The sequence below is a fragment of the Ovis canadensis genome, chromosome 7 (genome assembly GCF_042477335.2).
Source record: "Ovis canadensis isolate MfBH-ARS-UI-01 breed Bighorn chromosome 7, ARS-UI_OviCan_v2, whole genome shotgun sequence".
NCBI classification, from domain to species: domain Eukaryota; kingdom Metazoa; phylum Chordata; class Mammalia; order Artiodactyla; family Bovidae; genus Ovis; species Ovis canadensis.
This window is the reverse complement of record NC_091251.1, coordinates 12,692,587-12,704,813: the sequence shown is the minus strand read 5'-3', so window position 1 is coordinate 12,704,813 and position 12,227 is coordinate 12,692,587. Positions and strand designations below refer to the sequence as shown.

Sequence of the window (12,227 nt, the reverse complement as noted above, 5' to 3'; positions counted from 1 at the left end):
AGTCATGTATGGATGTGAGAGTTGGACTGTGAAGAAGGCTGAGCACCAAAGAATTGATGCTTTTGAACTGTGGTGTTGGAAAAGACTTTTGAGAGTCCCTTGGACTGCAAGGAGATCCAACCAGTCCATTCTGAAGGCGATCAACCCTGTCATTCCTTTGGAAGTAATGAGGCTAAAGCTGAAACTCCAGTACTTTGGCCACCTCACGCAAAGAGTTGACTCACTGGAAAAGACTCTGATGTTGGGAGGGATTGGGGGCAGGAGGAGAAGGGGACGACCGAGGATGAGATGGCTGGATGGCTTCATGGACTCGATGGATGTGAATCTGAGTGAACTCCAGGAGTTGGTGATGGACAGGGAGGTCTGGCGTGCTGCAATTCATGGGGTCGAAAAGAGTCAATTATGATTGAGTGACTGAACTGAACTGAGGGACTGAACTGAACTGAACTGAGCGTTCAACAATGGAATAAACAAACAGACCTTCATGTTACAAATACGAATTCCTATTGTGGCGATTAAACAAAAAGCAAAAACATGCACTCATCACACACATAACTGCAACCAACAAACTTGACACATCTGAAAAACAAAATGCAAACATCAGAGAGTGAGTTGATTGAGGGGCTTGGCCCATGGAGACCAACTCGACCTCGGAAAGCAAGTCGATACAAGAACCCAACCAGAGGAGACCAAGTGTGGTTCGGCCAGCTGGTGGACCCGCTGGTCTCAGGACCCGGAGGCCAAGTGGGGCCCAGGTGGCTGGTCGACCCGCCGGTCACGCCACCTGGCGGTAAGAGGGGCCTGGGTGACATTCCTGCCACCTAGCGCCAAGTTGGCCCCGGCTGGCTGATCAACTTGTACCGCCATGGCAAAAGGGGCCCCGTGGACGCCCGCATGCCATCCTCCTTCTCCCCCCAGCGAAGACAGAGGGAAAGGACATGTGAGTGGACGCGTGTGACAGTGGCGACAGGAGCGCGCCGCTGGCTCTTCGGCCCCACGCACTGCCCCCTGAGAAAGAGAATGGTGGGGTCGCCCTGCGATGTCCGTGGACTCTTGTCAGCACCACGTCTCTCCCTTGTCCCCCGTCCCAGCCCTCGGGCTAGGGCCCGCAGCGGTGGAGCAGAGGAGGGCGCACACTCCGAGGCAGGGAGGTGCCGCCAGGAGCACCCCTCCTCTACCTCTCGACCCTCCTGCTCCGCGGAGGACGGCAGGCCCTCGACTGCCCAGGGACCCACCAAGGCCGGGGCCAGGGCCGAGGACACACCACCGCCCGCCCACAGAGAGGCAGAGCTCGTGGAGGGAAAAGAGTGAGGGTGGCACAGATGGAGCGACAAACGTATGTGTCGAGGGCTAACGTATGTGTTGAGGGCTGATTTTCAATTGATCACAGCGAGGGAGCTGCTCTATGTAGGAAACCCCGACCCAGAAGCAGGTCATCTGCGAATGGTTTAGCACGAGGTTCCCATGAACGTGCTGTTCGTGACGGGCAAGGGGGCGGCCGCCTTTCCAGCCACGCCCCATGTCCCGGGAGAAAGGGTTCTTGGCACAGGACTCCAGTCCCAGCGCGAGGCGGGGGGATGCTGGTGATGGCCCACTGGCGGGGACCACAGAGGACCGGCTATCCAAGGCCAACTATGGCTCCTCCAGCGCTGCGGTATCGTTCCACCTGGGCGAGATTCTGATTTAGAGGTGTTCAGTCATAATCTCACAGATGGTAGCTTCACCCCATTGACTCCTCAGCCAAGCACATACAACAAACGTGTGAACCTGCGGTTCCTCTCGTACTGAGCAGGATTACCATGGCAACAACACATCATCAGTAGGGTAAAACTAACCTGTCTCATGACGGTCTAAACCCAGCTCACGTTCCCTAATAGTGGATGAACAATCCAACGCTTGGTGAATTCTGCTTCACCATGATAGGAAGAGCCAACATCGAAGGATCAAAAAGTGACGTTGCTATGAACGCTTGGCCACCACAAGCCAGTTATCCCTGTGGTAACTTTTCTGACTTTGGCATAGTCAATAAAGGAGAAATAGATGTTTTCCTGGAACTCTCTTCTTGCTTTTTCCATGATCCAGTGGATGTTGGCAATTTGATCTCTGGTTCCTCTGCCGTTTCTAAAACCAGCTGGAACATCAGGGAGTTCATGGTTCATGTATTGCTGAAGCCTGGCTTGGAGAATTTTGAGCATTACTTTACTAGCATGTAAGATGAGCACAATTGTGTGGTAGTTTGAGCATTCTTTGGCATTTCCTTTCTTTGGAATTGGAATGAAAACTGACCTTTTCCAGTCCTGTGGCCACTGGTGAGTTTTCCAAATGTGCTGGCATACTGAGTGCAGCACTTTCACAGCATCATCTTTCAGGATTTGAAGCAGTTCAACTGGAATTCCATCACCTCCTCTAGCTTTGTTCGTAGTGATGCTTTCTAAGGCCCATTTGATTTCATTTTCCAAGATGTCTGGCTCTAGATTAGTGATCACATCATCATGATTATCTGGGTCATGAAGATCATTTTTGTACAGTTCTTCCATGTATTCTTGCCACCTCTTCTTAATATCTTCTGCTTCTGTTAGGTTCATACCATTTCTGTCCTTTATCAAGCCCATCCTTGCATGAAATGTTCCCTTGGTATCTCTAATTTTCTTGAAGAGATCTCTAGTCTTTCCCATTATGTTGTTTTCCTCTATTTCTTTGCATTGATCGTTGAAGAAGGCTTTCTTATCTCTTCTTGCTATTCTCTGGAACTCTGCATTCAGATGCTTATATCTTTACTTTTCTCCTTTGCTTTTCGCCTCTCTTCTTTTCACAGCTATTTGTAAGCCCTCCCCAGACAGCCATTTTGCTTTTTTGCATTTCTTTTCCATGGGGATGGTCTTGATCCCTGTCTCCTGTACAATGTCACGAACCTCATTCCATAGTTCTCAGGCAGTCTGTCTGATCTAGGCCCTTAAATCTATTTCTTGCTTCCACTGTATTCCACTTTATTTACTATGCCAAAGCCTTTGACTGTGTGGATCACAATAAACTGTGGAAAATTCTGAAACAGATGGGAATACCAGACCACCTAACCTGCCTCTTGAGAAATCTGTATGCAGGCCAGGAAGCAATAGTTAGAACTGGACATGGAACAACACACTGGTTCCAAATAGGAAAAGGAGTAAGTCAAGGCTGTATATTGTCACCCTGCTTATTTAACTTATATGCAGAGTACATCATGAGAAACGCTGGACTGGAAGAAACACAAGCTGGAATCAAGATTGCCGGGAGAAATATCAATCACCTCAGATATGCAGATGACACCACCCTTATGGCAGAAAGTGAAGAGGAGCTAAAAAGCCTCTTGATGAAAGTGAAAGAGGAGAGCAAAAAAGATGGCTTAAAGCTCATTTTCATTCAGAAAATGAAGATCATGGCATCCTGTCCCATCACTTCGTGGCAAATAGATGGATAAACAGTGGAAACAGTGTCAGACTTTATTTTTTTTTTGGCTCCAAAATCACTGCAGATGGTGATTGCCCATGAAATTAAAAGACACTTACTCCTTGGAAGAAAAGTTATGACCAACCTAGATAGTATATTCAAAAGCAGAGACATTACTTTGCCGACTAAGTCCGTCTAGTCAAGGCTATGGTCTTTCCAGTAGTCATGTATGGATGTGAGAGTTGGACTGTGAAGAAGGCTGAGCGCCGAAGAATTGATGCTTTTGAACTGTGGTGTTGGAGAAGACTCTTGAGAGTCCCTTGGACTGCAAGGAGATCCAACCAGTCCATTCTGAAGGAGATCAACCCTGGGATTTCTTTGGAAGGAATGATGCTAAAGCTGAAACTCCAATACTTTGGCCACCTCATGAGAAGAGTTGACTCATTGGAAAAGATTCTGATGATGGGAGGGATTGGGGGCAGGAGGAGAAGGGGACGACAGAGGATGAGATGGCCGGATTGCATCACGGACTCGACGGACGTGAGTCTGAGTGAACTCCAGGAGATGGTGATGGACAGGGAGGTCTGGCATGCTGCGATTCATGGGGTTGCAAAGAGTCGGACACTACTGAGCGACTGAACTGAACTGAACTTTTCTGACACCTCCTGCTTAAAACCCCAAAGGTCAGAAGGATAGTGAGGCCCCACTTTCACGGTCTGTATTTGCACTAAAAATCAAGATCAAGCTAGCTTTTGCCCTTCTGCACCGTGGGAAGTTTCTGTCCTCCCTGAGCTCACCTTATTGGTGACGCTCACCTGTGTTACCATTTGACAGGTGTACCGCCCCCGTCAAACTCCCCACCTGGCATTGTCCCCGGAGCCCGTTGCGTGGGTGCTTGGCTCCAGAAGTGAGAACCTCTTGGGGATCCCCCCCGACCCCCCACCCCTCCCCACGCCTTACTGTGTCAGTGAAAAATAAAGGATCAAAGTAGTGGTATTTCACTGGCCGCCCACAAGGCTGTCAGATCCCGCCCCGCCCCCTCGCAAGAAACGCGGGGGTGGGGCGGCCGGCAGGGGGCCTCTCACTTATTTTACACCTTATACTCACTAATTCTACCAGGACGCCCTGCCCTTCACAAAGAAAAGAGAACTCTCCCCGGGGCTCCCACAGGCTTCCCTGGGGTCGGTTGCATTACTGCACTGGACGCCTGTGGCGTCCATCTCTGCCACTCCGGATTTGGGGATCTGAACCCGACTCCCTTTCAATTGGCTGAGGGCAACAGAGGCCATCGCCCGTCCCTTTGGAATGGTGCTTGCCCATATCTCAGGACAGACTGACCCATGTTCAACTGCTGTTCACATGGAACCCTTTTCCACTTCTGCCTTCTAAGTTCTCATTTGAATATTTGCCACTACCACCAAGATCTGCACCTGCAGAGGCTCCACCCAGGCCCACGTCCTAGGCTTCAAGGCTCACCGAAGCGGCCCTCCTACTCATCGCGGCATACCATCCGCGGGGGTGGGGTGGGGGGAGGGGTGACCTCCTTCCTGAGCTCCCATCCCTCTTGCGCCTCTTTGACTGCTGGCTATGGCCAGGTATGGGCCCAACACTCCAGCACCATCCATTTTCAGGGCTAGTTGATTCTGCAGGTGAGTTGTTACACACTCCTTAGTGGATTCTGACTTCCATGGCCACCATCCTGCTGTCTATATCAACCAACACCTTTTCTGGGATCTGATGAGTGTCAGTATCAGGCTCCTTAACCCAGCATCCTGTTCATCCCACAGCGTCAGTTCTGCGTACCAAAAATGGCCCAGTAGGCACTCGCATTCTACACCTGGTTCCACACCAGGGAGCCAGGTTTCTTACCCATTTAAAGTTTGAGAATAGGTTCGGATCGTTTCCACTCCAAGACCTCTAATCATTCACTTTACTGGATAAAACTGCTTGGGTTCATGGAGAGAGTGCCAGCTATCCTGAGGGAAACTTCGGAGGGAACAAGCAACTCTATGGTTTGATTGGTCTTTCGCCCCTATACCCAGGTCAGACAACCGATTTGCACGTTAGGATTGCTATGGTCCTCCACCAGAGTTTCCTCTGCCTTCATCCTGCCCAGGCATAGTTCACCATCTTTCAGGTCCTAACACGTGTGACCATGCTCCACCTCCCCAGCGTGGCGGGCGAGAGAGGCCGGTAGTTCACCCTTGGCAGACTGGAGAGGCCTTGGGATCCCACCTTGGCTGCTGACTAAGGCGGTCTTCACCTTCATTGCACCACGGCGGCTTTCGTTCGAGCCCCTGACTCGTGCACGTGTTAGACTCCTTTGCCCGTGTTTCTAGACAGGTCGGGTGGGTGGCTGACATCGCCGCTAACCCCCTGCGCTCACTTTACCGACCGGCGTGACAGAAAAACAACCCTCCGGCTCAATGGTACGACCTGCCCAGGGAGCACTGGGGACAGTCCGCCCCGCCCCAACCCACCCGGTTGGGGGGGGCCGGGGTGGGAAAGCGGTCGCGCCCTTGGAGGGGCGACCCCCAAACCCGCAGTGGGGAGTGTCGGGAGGGGAGAGAGCACAGCGACAGGTCTGGCTCCCTTGGCCCCGAGATTCGGCAAGCGCTGCTGCGGGGGGGGGGGGGGGGCGGGGACTGGGAGAGGGGGGCTGTAACACTTGGCGGTGATGGACCCGCCGCCATGACGGAGGGGACCCCAGAGCCACCTTCCCCGCTGTCCTTTCCAGCCATCCCAGAGCCGGTGACAGCTGGCCAGGGGGCGGTCCCCCACCAACCCCACCCTGGCCCCGCCCTCCCACCCCCACCATCCCCCAACTGCCCACCTCCACCTGGAGACGGAGGGAAGAGCAGCGAGGGGCGGAGGGAGGGAGAGTGGAGGGATTGGGAGGCACGGGGAGCGGGAAAGCTCCACCAGGCCGCCGGCACGGCTGGACCCGTTGCCAGGTTGAATCCCTCAGGCGGACTGTGCGGACCCCACCTATTTACCTCTTAACGGTTTCAGGCCCTCTTGAACTCATTCTTCAAAGTTCTTTTCAACTTTCCCTTACAGTACTTGTTGAGTATCAGTCTTGTGCTTGTATTTAGCCCTAGATAGAGTTTACCACCTGCTTTGGGCTGCATTCCCAAGCAACCCAACTCCGGGAAGACCCAGCGCGCTGGAGGCAGCTATTGGCCTCACACCATTTATGGGCTGGGCCTTGATCAGAAGGACTTGGGCCCCCCATAAGCAGCGATGGGGAGTGGGTCTTCCACCCACCACATGTACTGCACCCCACCGCGGGGCAGGGATTCAGCATTGGGCTCTTCCCTGTTCACTCGCCATTACTGAGGGAATCCTGGTTAGTTTCTTTTCCTCTGCTGACAAATATGCTTAAATTCAGCGGGTGACCACATCTGATGGCACCATGAGGATAGTCCAAGAAGGGGGTGGAGAGACCTGCAGCCAACTGCCCCGGGCCCCCTCCCCATGCACACACAGCACCCTACCACCCACCGCTTACGTGTCATCCCTCAGGGAGGCGGTGGCGGCGGCAGCAGGTGGTGGGCAGAGAGGGAGACGCCAAGGCGGGGCCTGGATGGGAGCACAAGCCAGCGATCATGGGATGCACGAGGCGGGGGCGGCAGAGAGGTGGACAGGGAGGGGGCGTGGAGGGTGGGTGCACGCTCAGGAGCCAAAGCCCAAATGGGCGAAGGACCCACAGTACACCCCCTTTCTCCCTCCAACAGACTTCACCCTCATGGCAGGGCCTCTGGGCCGGGAACAGCGGCAAGGCCGAAGCCCGGGGGGAGAGTGTGCAGCGGCGGGCAGACGCCGCTGGGGCACGTGTCCCTGGGGCCAGGACATGCACGCAGACTGGGCCTCGGGATTGAGCCGCCCACCCCACTAGGGTGAGAGCCGCGGGGGGCGGGAAGCGGGCATGGGCCACGGATGTAAGGCTGGGAAGGCACCGCAGGGGGTGGCGGCCAGGTGCCGGGAAAAACCGCCGCCAAGGGCAGGACGGCGAACGAAGAACTGAAGATGTGACCCCACCCCACCACACCCGTGGGCCCCTGCTGCGTGACGCAAGACCATCCCCAAACCCCGACACCCCAAGGGCAACAACACCCAATGGCCGCTTGCAGCTCGAGGAAGCTCTCAAAGGGGAGACCAACCACAGAGGCCTGGCAGGCCAGGGGACTCAGTGCGACCTCATGTCCCCTTCTCCCCTCTTGCGGGCAGCGTCCACCTGGCCACAGAGGCAGGGGACACTGTGTCTGCACTTAGGGGGATGGAGGGACCAGAGGCCCTTCAAGGACAACCCCCAGCCACGGGACCTCCAGGAAGGCGAGCACACGACATGAGCACCCCAGAGGGGTGGTTGATCATTAAGCAATGCTCAGACAGGCGTAGTCCCAGGAGGAACCCAGGGCCACAAGTGCGTTCAAAGTGTCCATGATCAATGTGTCCTGCAATTCACATTAATTCTCATAGCTAGCTGCGTTCTTCATTGACACAAGAGCTGAGTGATCCAGCACTAAGAGTTGTAGGAGGTTTTCAAGTGTTTTATTTCCACAGGAGACCCACCCCTGGCATGGCACATCCCACCCTTTCTCCCTCCCTCCCCAGAGTTGGGCAGGGGTTGCCTCTGGCCAGCCAAGTCAGACAGAGAACAGCAGACTGGAGGGGATAGGAAAGGTTTCACACAATGGAGCAGGGTGTGCTTGGACACCCAACAGGCCCCCGGGTGGGGGGGGTTCCAACCCTCCCCCAGGGACGTGGAGGAGCCACTCATGCACCTCACACAGTCTCGGCCCACGCGAGGACTGCAGGGTGGCCCCCTCCCAACAGCCATGGCGGCAGTGACCATGATGCGCCACACCATCCCGGCCCTTCAGGGGATGGCTGAGTCTGGGGGAGACTGGAGGCACCTCCCGACTTCCCGCGGGCCCGACCATCCTGACCCCAAGGCAGTGAAGCCCCCCCAGGGGTCTTTAAACCTCCTTGCCAGGACGCACTAGGTAACTGGAAAGGAGGAGGTGGGCAAGGGGCACAGCGTGCTCCACGGACCACAGCCCCGACTTCCACCACCAGCTACTGCATCCCTGCCCACAGCCACGCGCGCGGACCTCAGCACGGCTGGCCCGTGATGCATAGAGGCCTTCAACGGGAGCCTATGTATTCACAACATAACAGCCAGGTCTCTCCTCCACACTCAGCCTCTTAGAGGAAATCTTGGCTGACACAGGCATCCACAACAGGACTGGGCCTTCCCTGGATCCTGTGTCAATGAAGGAGCACACCTTGCACTCCCAGGCTCACCCAGCCTCCAAGACGAGCTCCTGGTGGCCACAGGCATCCCGGACACACAGGCGTCTTCTGTGGAGTCCACTACTGTCATCACAGGGGACCACCCAGCACTCCCTGGGACACTCAGCCTCCTAGAGGAAATCTTGGCTGTCATGGCCATCTAGGACATGCCCTCATCTTCCCCAGGAGCCGCTGTGGACGAGGAAGGAGTTGAAGAAATCCTGGAAGCACCCTTCGGTGAGGAGGATTACCAGGCCCTCCTCGACATGCTGCCAGGCTCCCCAGGCCCTCGGGCTTAGACAGAGAGGAAGGAAGGGGCACCTTCTCCCCTGAACCCCTTTCAGTTCTCTTTTCTTGGGATGCAGAGCCATGAAGCTCGTGGTGGGGGGCGGTTTGGGATGGGGGTAGGAGAGAATACAGACAGGATGTCTAACAACAACTTTGGGGACAAACCCGAGAGCTGGATCTTTGGAAAGCTGTGCCTCACCCCCCCTCACCCCAAGAGGGACATCCCACCTGAAGCCTCAAGGAGCCCAAGTATTGCTGTGATCAAGAGGGTGCCTAAGAGCGGATATGCCATGGTGCCAATAAAGAAACCCCCTGCCCCACAAAGGTTCTTTTGGTCTGGCTCCTCTGTCTTCTGGTCCAATTTTTTCAGCAGTCCACACAGGAGAACTCCTTCCCTATGCCAGGGGCAGCAGAGGGAGGGGGAGAGGGAGACAGGGGAGTGGGAAGGTGGAAAGTTGGGAGATGCAGGTGGGAGGGGCCCAGTGGGTGGAGGGAGAGGGTGGGAGTGAAGGGAGAGAGTGGGAGTGAAGGGAGAGAGTTTGGGAAGGCTGAGTGGGAGAAGGAGGGAGGGAGAGAGGAAACGGAAGCAGGAAGATTTGGGGACAGAGGAAGGGAGAGGGTTGTTGGGGGAGTGGGGCCTGAGCCTGCTTCTGGGACTCAGCTTCAAGCCACCTGCAAACCCTGCAGGTATCCTTAAAATTCTGCATCAAGGACACATTTCCCCTGGTTTCAAGATGCCTGTTCAGGGCGGTTTTCTCATGGTCAGATCCTCTGAGCCAGCAGTAGGGACCTACGCACACAACCGCTTTCATGACCATAATCCATGCCCATGTGAACACACATGCCCAGTATATCTGCAAAAGCCAATCATCTCCGTGTCTCTCTCTTACCCACGGAGTATAGTGACTGAGCTCACCCTGCCACCAACATCCTGCCGTCACCCACAGACATACAGAGTTATGTATTTGCAAACCCATTCCTGAATTTATAGACCCAGTGGTTTTGAAATACATACAAAACCCTGCCTGTTCTCATGTGAACCCCATGGTTGGGTTTAGAAGCTTCGGTGGCCAAAGAATACATTGCTAATGATGGCTATGGGTGTGGTGTTGTGGTTTGTTCAAGCCACGTTCCCTCTCTACCCCCTCCCCATGATAGAGCCAGGGCAAAAGGTCTATTCCCGGCTTCACTTTGTGCACAAGCACATGCACCTGCACACACACAAACACATGCGCACCATCCTGTCGGACGCATTGCGACTCCGTGGACTAGTTCTAGAGGCCAGATGGTAGTTTTCTCCCTTTTGCAGCAGATCTTCCCAATGCAGGAACTGAACTGGTGTCCTGCATTGCAGGTGGATCCTTTACAACTGAGCTATCAGGGAAGACCTGAGCACTGGCAAGCCAATTTCAAGGCCATGCCACCAGGAGAGGAAAGTCTAGCTGATCTCCAGTTCATCTGCCAGCCACCCCCCAGTCCCCCCTCCATCCCAGCCAATGGAGCATCCCGACGAGAATGAGGCATATGTCAGAGGAAGGAGCCCCAGTGAAGGCACAGTCCTCCGGGGACTGGCTTCTTTCCCTTGGCATCTGTGTCCTCCACCACCTCCTCCCCAGGTAGAGTTCTCTGAGCCGAGTGCTCTCCTGCTGTCATGGACCCTTGGCAGCATGGGTCAGGGGCCATCCTGCCGCCTGCACAGCCTGAGACACACATCCCGTGGTGGCCCGAGTGACCCTATGGTGAAGGCACAGTGCCCCTGCTAGAGCCACAGCCCCAGTCCCGCAAATTTCCAAACTCGACAAGCCTCTTAGTTGAGCTCTTGGTGGCCACAGGTGTCCCAGACAAGCAGGCACTTTTCCTGGGGGCCACTGCAGATGCATGAGCACACCTCGCCCTCAGACTCACCCAGCCTCCAAGATGAGCTCCCGGCTGCAGAGCATCCCGGGCTTGCTGGATCCTTTCCTGGGGTCCTTTACTGTCCTCACAGGGGGCCATCCAGCCCTCCCCGGGTCACCCAGCTTCCTAGAGGAAATCGTGGCTGCCAAGTCCATCAAGGACATACCCCGGTCTTACCCGGGGGCCGCTGTGGAGGAAGGAGTTGAGGCATTCCTGGAAGTACCCCTCAGTGAGGATGAGTACCAGACCCTCCTTAACATGCTGCCAGGCTTCCCAGGCCCTCAGGCTTAGAGGGAGAGGAAGGAAGGGGCACCTTCTCCCCCGAGCCACTTTCAGGTCTCCTTTCCTGGGATGTGGAGCCATGGAGGTTGGGGAGGAGGCGATTTTGGTTGAGGGGAAGAAAGAATACAGATGGGATGTCTACCAACAATTTTGGGGACAAACAAAAGAGCTGGAACTTTGGGAAGCATGGGCCCCCCGAGAGGGTGAGGAGGAAATAGGGAGTCATCTGAAAAGGAATTCAGAATAATGATAATAAAAATGATCAAAAATCTTGAAAACAAAATTGAGTTACAGATAAATAGCCTGGAGACAAGGATTGAGAAGATGCAATAAATGTTTAACATGGATCTAGAAGAAGTAAGAAAGAGTCAATATATAATGAATAATGCAATAAATGTGATCAAAAACACTCTGGAGGGAACCAACAGTAGAATAACGGAGGCAGAGGACAGGATAAGTGAGGTATAAGCTATAATGGTGAAAATAAATGAAGCAGAAAGGAAAAAAGAAAAAAAAAGAATTTTAAAAGAAATGAGGAAAACCTCACGGACCTCTGAGACGTCAAACACCCCAACATTTGAACCATAGGATTCCCAGAAGACAAAAAGAAAGGCCATGAGAAAATACTTGAGGAGATAATAGTTGAAAACTTCCCTAAAATGTGAAAGGAAATAGTCACCCAAGTTCAAGAAACCCAGAGAGTCCCAAATAGGATAAACCCAAGGCAAAACACCACAAGACAAATAATAATCAAAATAACAAAAATCAAATATAAAGAACAAATATTAACAGCAGGAAGGGAAAAACAACAAATAGCACACAAGGGGATTCCCATAAGGATAACAGCTGATCTTTCAATAGAAATTCCTCAGGCCAGAAGGGACTGGTAGGACATACTTAAAGTGATGAAAGAGAAAAACCTACAACCAAGATTACTGTACCCAGCAAGGATTTCATTCAAATATGAAGAAGAAATCAAAAGCTTTACAGACAAGCAAAAATGACAGAATTCTGCACCACCAAACCAGCTCTTCAAC

General features: G+C 53.8%; 1 non-coding gene across 1 annotated transcript; it reads right to left on the bottom strand.

The window, feature by feature from the left end:
* Positions 1-7,807: 7,807 nt before the first annotated feature.
* LOC138444476 (5.8S ribosomal RNA) lies at positions 7,808-7,960 on the bottom strand. Its single transcript, XR_011258500.1, has one exon. It is a non-coding gene; the product is annotated as a 5.8S ribosomal RNA (ribosomal RNA).
* Between the last annotated feature and the right edge of the window lie 4,267 nt (positions 7,961-12,227).